The sequence below is a fragment of the Petaurus breviceps genome, unplaced genomic scaffold (genome assembly GCF_028583685.1).
Source record: "Petaurus breviceps papuanus isolate PSGF00001 unplaced genomic scaffold, PetGlider_PUasm1.0 38, whole genome shotgun sequence".
In the NCBI taxonomy this organism is placed as follows: domain Eukaryota; kingdom Metazoa; phylum Chordata; class Mammalia; order Diprotodontia; family Petauridae; genus Petaurus; species Petaurus breviceps.
This window is the reverse complement of record NW_027186304.1, coordinates 91105121-91111768: the sequence shown is the minus strand read 5'-3', so window position 1 is coordinate 91111768 and position 6648 is coordinate 91105121. Positions and strand designations below refer to the sequence as shown.

Below are 6648 nucleotides of genomic sequence, written 5' to 3'. Positions count from 1 at the left end.
GTATCTTACCCTATAAGGGAGTGAAAAGAAATGGGGATAATAGAAGGTGGGGGGCAGAGATTGATAAAAAGGAGGGAAGAATGGAAGAAGTGGTAATCAGAAGTAAAACATTTGAGAGGAGAGAAAGGAGAGATAGGGAGAGGGAGAGGGAGTGGGAGAGAGAGAGAGAGAGAGAGAGAGAGAGAGAGAGAGAGAGAGAAGGAAATGGAGGGAAATACAGTTATCATAAATATAAATGGGATGAACTCACCCATAAAACAGAAACAGAGAGTAAAATGGATTAAAAACAGAACCATGCAATATGGTGTTTAAAAGAAATGCATTTGAAACAAAGACACCCACACGATAAAGGTAAGGGGTTGCAACAAATTGTATAATGCTTTACTTGAAGCAAAGAAAGCAGAGGAAGCAATCATTATCTCAGAAATAACAAAAGTAAAAGTAGATCTAATTAAAAAGGGATAAGGACCAAAACTATATCTTGTTGAAAGGCACAATAGACAATGAAGTAATATCAGTACTAAATATATATATATACAACGAATGGTATAGCATGTAATTTATTTTAGCTTTTTTTTTTTGGAGGGGGGAAGGTAAGGCAATTAAGGTTAAGTGACTTGCCAAAGGTCACATGGCTAGTTTTGTGTTAAGTGCCTGAGGCCAAATTTGAATTCAGGTCCTCCTGACTCCAGGGCTGATGCTCTATTCATTGCACCACCTAGCCCCGCCTAGCATCTACATTTTTGAAGGAACAGTTGAATGAGTTGTAAGAGGAAATAGACAATAAAACTATCAGAACTAGGTAAAGCTAATGAAAAAATAAACAAGAAAGAAGTTAAGGAGGTGAATAAATATCTGCAGAAATTACTAGAGAAAACTGAATGGGAACAGAAAGAAATATACTTTTTTCTCAGCAGTGCAAAGAAGTAACACAAAAATTGACCTTGTATTAGGACATAAAATCTTCATAACAAAATGCAGAAAAGCAGAAATAGTCAATATGTTCTTTTCCAATCATAATGCAATAAAATTACATTCACCAATGGGAAATGAAATGTATATTAAAAATTAATTAGAAAATAGATAATATAATCCTAAAAAATAAATGTGCCAAAGGAAAAAAAAATCACAGAAACAATAATTTCATTAAAGAAAATGACAATGAGATACCATGCCAAATTTATGGGATGCAGTCAAAGTGGTACTCAAGGGAAAATTTATACCTCCAATTGCTTATGTCAATAAAATAGAGAAATATCAGATCAATGAATTGGACATGCAACTAAAAAAATTAGAAAAAGAACATTTTAAATATCCACAACTAAATAACAAATTGGAAATCCTAAAAATCAAAGGAGAGATTAACAAAATTGAAAGTAAGAAAACTATTGAATGAATAAATAAAACTAGGAGCTGGTTTTATGAGAAAAAAAACAATAAAATATTAGTTAATTTGATTTTTAAAAAAGAAGGAAGAAAATCAAATTAATATCAAAAATAAAAGAGATGAATTCACCACCAATAAAGAGTAAATTAAAATAATAATTAGGAATTATTTTGCCCAATTATATGTAAATAAATTTGAGAATCTAAAAGAAATAAATGAATATTTACAAAAATATCCATTACCCAAGATTAACAGAAGAAGAAACAAAATACTTAACATAATTATAGAAAAATAAATTAAGCAAGCCATCAATGAACTTCCTAAGAAATAGTTCCAAGGACCAGATGGATTCACAAGTGAATTCTACCAAGCATTTAAAGGAAAATTATTCCTGATATCATATAAACTGTTTGGAAAAAAATAGGTGAATAGCTGGTGATCCTTGGTTTTAATGCTATGTCCTTTGACCTCTGGAATATCATATTCTAAAAGCTCCAATGCCTTATTGTAGAAAATAATAAATCTTGTGTTATCCTGATTGTATTTCCACAATACTTGAATTTTTTTTTCCTTTCTGGTGGCTTTTAATATTTTCTCCTTTATCTGGGCACTCTGCATTTGGCAACAATGTTCCTAGGAGTTTTCCTTTTGTGATCCCTTTCAAGAAGTGATCAGTGGATTCTTTCCATTTCTATTTTGCCCTCTGGTTCTAGGATATCAGGAAAATTTTCCTGATAACTTTTTGAAAGATGATGTCTAAGCTATTTTTTTGATTATGGCTTTCAGGTAATCCCATAATTTAAAAATTAACTCTCCTGGATCTATCTTCCTGGTCAGTTTTTTTTAAACCAATGAGATATTTCTCATTGTCTTCTATTTTTTTCATTGTTTTGTTTCATTTTATAATTTCTTGATTTCTCATAATGTCATTAGCTTCCATTTGCTCCATTCTAATTTTTAAGGAATTATTTTCTTCAGTGAGCTTTTGGACCTGCTTTTCCAGTTGGCCCATTCTGTTTTTTAAGGAATTCTTCTCCTCATTGGCTTTTTGGACCTCTTTTGCCATTTGTGTAAGTCTAATTTTAAAGGTGCTATTTTCTTCAGCATTTTTTGTATCACTCTCATTTTTCTCCTCAAATTTTCCTCTACTTCTCTTACTTGATTTTCAAAATCATTTTTGAGCTCTTCCATGGCCTTCAATCAATTCATATTTTTCTTGGAGACTTTGGATGCAGGAGCTTTGATTTTGTTTTCTTCTTCTTGTATTTTTTGATCTTCCTTGTCACCAAGGATGTAAGTAAATACCATTTCACTAAGAAAATAAGATGCTATAGTTTGATTTCCCCCCCTGTTTGCTCATTTCCCCAGCCAATTATATGACTTTTGAGATCTTTGTTAAGTGGAGGGTCTACCGACCCAAGCTTCAGTGGTTCTGTGTAGTTGTTTTCAGAAATATTTCTAGGGACCTATAAATTTTCTGTTCTTTCATAATGGTATGATCAAAGGAAAGGTGTTTACTACTCTCATTTCCTGTGCTCTTGTCTTTAAACAATCACAAGTGCCCTTTTCTGCCTTGGAACTGTGAGGAGGATTCCCTCTCCACTTCTGCCACAAGTTCTGCCATGCCAGTGCTCTCCCTTGCCTCAGGACCACAACCCAGGACTGCCACCCAGAGCAGCTGTTTCATTTTCGCATGGTCTGTAGGCCAAAAGCTGCAGAAGCAAGCACCACTGTGGCAGTGGCTACTGCTGCCCTGGGGCTAGGGCTCTGGCTATGGCCAGACCAATCTCCTGTCTCACCCAGGTGAGAGACCTTTGAAGTTGTCCTTGGCATTTGTGGGTTGAGAAGTCTGGAAACCACTGCAACTGCAAGTGATTCAGTCCCCTGAGGCCTGCTCCAGTCCTGTCTGTGTTGGTGTGGTCCATGCTGGATTGCACTCAGCTCCTAGCTAGTTGTGATAGACTCTTCTTGTTGACATTCTAGATAGTCTTGGGCTGGAAATTTGCTTTAGTATGTCATTTTGTGACTTCTACTGCTCTAGAATTTGTTTAGACTCATTTTTATAGGTACTTGGAGGGGTTTGGTGGAGATCTCCTGCAGATCTCTGTTTCTAATCTGCCATCTTGGCTCTACTACCTAAATTATTGTGCTTTTGCACAAACAAAATGAATACAACCAAAATTATACAGAAAATAGAAAACGGGGGAAAGTTTTGCAACAGTATCTCTAATAAAGGCCTCATTTCTCAAATATGTAGAAAACTAAGGCAAAATTATAAAAATACAAATCATTCTCCAATTGATAAATGGTCAAATACTCTGGAATGGGGTGTCTGTGCCGGCTGGCCATGGAGCTCAACAGGAACCACTCGGAGAGCGGAGTAATTGTCAACAACACAGAGAATATTCTAATGACCTACGATCATGTGGAGCTCTCCTTCAGTGACATGGATCACCAAGAAAGGCAGCCTCTATTTGACTCCTTACAGAGTTATTTTTCTGTCCAAGGGAAAGGGCTCCATGCAGTCATTCATGATGCTGTTTTACCTAATGAAGGACTATGAGATCAAATAGCCCGTGTTTGGTGCAAATTACATCAGAGGAACAGTGAAGGCTGAAGCAGGAGGTGGCTGGGAAGGATCAGCTGTGTATAGATTGACCATTGTAGCAGGGGGCGCCATTGAGTTTGGACAGCGAATGCTACAGGTGGCTGCCCAAGCCTCCAGAGGTGAAGTCCCCAATGGAGCTTATGGGTACTCCTACATGACCAATGGAGCCTATGCTTTTCCTATGCCAGCTGCCAATGGAATGTACCCAAACCCTCCAAGCTATCCCTATGCACCACCTCCACCTGAGTTTTATCCAGGAACCCCAATGATGGATGGGGCCATAGGGTACATGCAGCACCCCCCCACCTCCATATCCTGGACCTATGGAGCCACCTGTTGGCGGCCCTGATGTGCCATCTATTCCTGCAGCTGAAGCAAAAGCTGCTGAAGCTGCTGCCAGTGCCTACTACAACCCTGTCAATCCCCATAATGTCTACATGCCCATAGACCAGCCTCCACCACCTCCATACTATCCCCCAGAAGACAAGAAAACCCAATAGATGCACCTGCAGTCTCCTCATCACTCATGTGCTCCCTTATTCCCCCAGAGCTGAGTTTGGAGTTGGTGAGGAGGCTTTTGTCAGAGCTGGCCTTTCCTCCAGGCCTGTGTGTCGTTAGCAGTAATAGTCATGGAGAGAAGGGGGGTAACCTGGGAGAGTTCCAGCTGTCCTAGAGACATTGACACCTCTCTTCAGCCTTCCTCATTGGGACTTTGCACTTGAGTCACCATTTCCATTTTACTCCTATTGCATTAACACAGCTTCCCATAAAGGAGAGGATTGTTCCTGATCAGCTCCTCAGCTCCTACCCAGCACTCTTTATTTTTTAATTCATTTTGGACTATACTTGTAGCTCCTTCTAGCCTAGATCAGCAGAGGTATATCTGGCTCCCAGAGCTGGGAAGGTGGCTTGAACTCATCCCCTACTCCCCTTCCAGCACCTGCCTAAATTCTGTCACCACCCTAATCTCCAGCTGTGAAGTCTAGTCTGGGTTTACAGTGTGACCATAAGATTGGATAGTGGCATGCTCTCGAGAGTGCACATCTTTTCCATTCCATCCCTTTTGGGGTGTCACACCTGTTCATACTCCTACTATCTTTCCTTTTATATCCTCACCACTTTGTTACAGATTTGGTCGTGAGCCTGCAATGCATAGGACTGGTGGAGAGCGAATAAAAGGAAGACCATTCAGCTGGGGAGAAAAGATAGAAATGATTGGTTCGCTTTGCTCCCCTGTATTCCTAACTCATGCTTTTAGAAGGTCTTGAGGCTCCATCCTGTGCACAGAGGGGTTGCCTAGACCTGGAGCTGAAGATTGCACGTCTTATCTCACTCTCTTTAGGGCTCCTCGCTAGGTGGAAATAAGGTGTACCTGGGGCCCAGTGTTCCATGAAACTTGGGGCCTGGCTTAGTCCTGAGTAAAAAGGCGTTTGATGTCAGTCCCAAATCAGTTCTCATCTCTTCCTTTAAGTTTCATGCCTGATTGCTGACTCTCCCCTGGATGCACTAATTTCCTTTGGTTTCCTCTTGGACTGGCCAGATTATTATTTAAAAGAGAACTCCCTATTTACTTGAACAAAAATTCAGTTAATATATTAATGTGAGATAAATGGTCAAATAATATGAGCAGGCAGTTTTCAAAAGAAATTAAAATTATGTATAGACATATGGAAAAGTTCCCTAAATCACCATTGATCAGAGATATGCAAATTAAAACAACTCAGAGGTAGCACCTCATACCTATCAGAGTGGCTAATATGAGAAAAACAACACATAATCAATGTTGGAGAGGATATGGGGAAACTGGAAAAGTAATACACTATATTTATAAACTGATTCAACCACTCTGAAGAGCCGTTTGGAACTAACCCCAAAGGGCTATAATATGTTACATGCCATTTGATTCACAATACCTCTGCTATGTCTATATCCCAAAGACATCCAAAAAGAAGAAAAGGACACATTTGTATAAAAATTTTATAGAGCTTTTTTGGTGGTAGTTAAGAATTGGAATTCTAAGGTATGGCCATCAATTGGGGAATGGTTAAATAAGCTGTATATGATTGTACTGAAATATTACTGTATTATAAGAAATGACAAGCAGAATGTTTTCAGAAAAATCTGGAAAGACTTACATCAACTGATGCAAAGTAAAGTGAACATCCTAGGAGAATATTATAGAGAGCAACAGCAATATTGTTTGATGAAGAACTGTGAATGGCTTAGCTATTCTCTGCAATACAATGATCCAAGAAAATTCCAAAGGACTATTGGTGAAGCATATTATCCACCTCCAGAGAAAGAAATGATGAGAGACAGAGATGAAATAGTGGGGTAAAATCAGGGACTCACCTGAGCTCTCCCATAAACACTTCCAAATGCCTTTAAATGACCCTAAACATGGCAAAGAATTGGAATAAAGGGGATGCCCATCAATTGGGGAATGGCTAAACAAGTTGTGGTATATGAATGTAATGGAATACAATTGTGGCTAGGTGGTGAGTTCAAATCTGGCCTCAGACACGTAATACAAAAAACTAGCCATGTGACCTTGGACAAATCACTTAACCCCAATTGCCCTGCCTTCCCTCCCAAAAGCAAAAAAGGAAAGAAAGAAAGAAAGAAAGAAAGAAAGAAAGAAAGAAAGAAAGAA

General features: G+C 38.6%; 1 pseudogene; it reads left to right on the top strand.

Moving 5' to 3' along the window:
* The first annotated feature begins 3695 nt into the window (after positions 1 to 3695).
* LOC138170180 (WW domain-binding protein 2 pseudogene) lies at positions 3696 to 4685 on the top strand (annotated as a pseudogene).
* The last annotated feature ends 1963 nt before the right edge of the window (positions 4686 to 6648 follow it).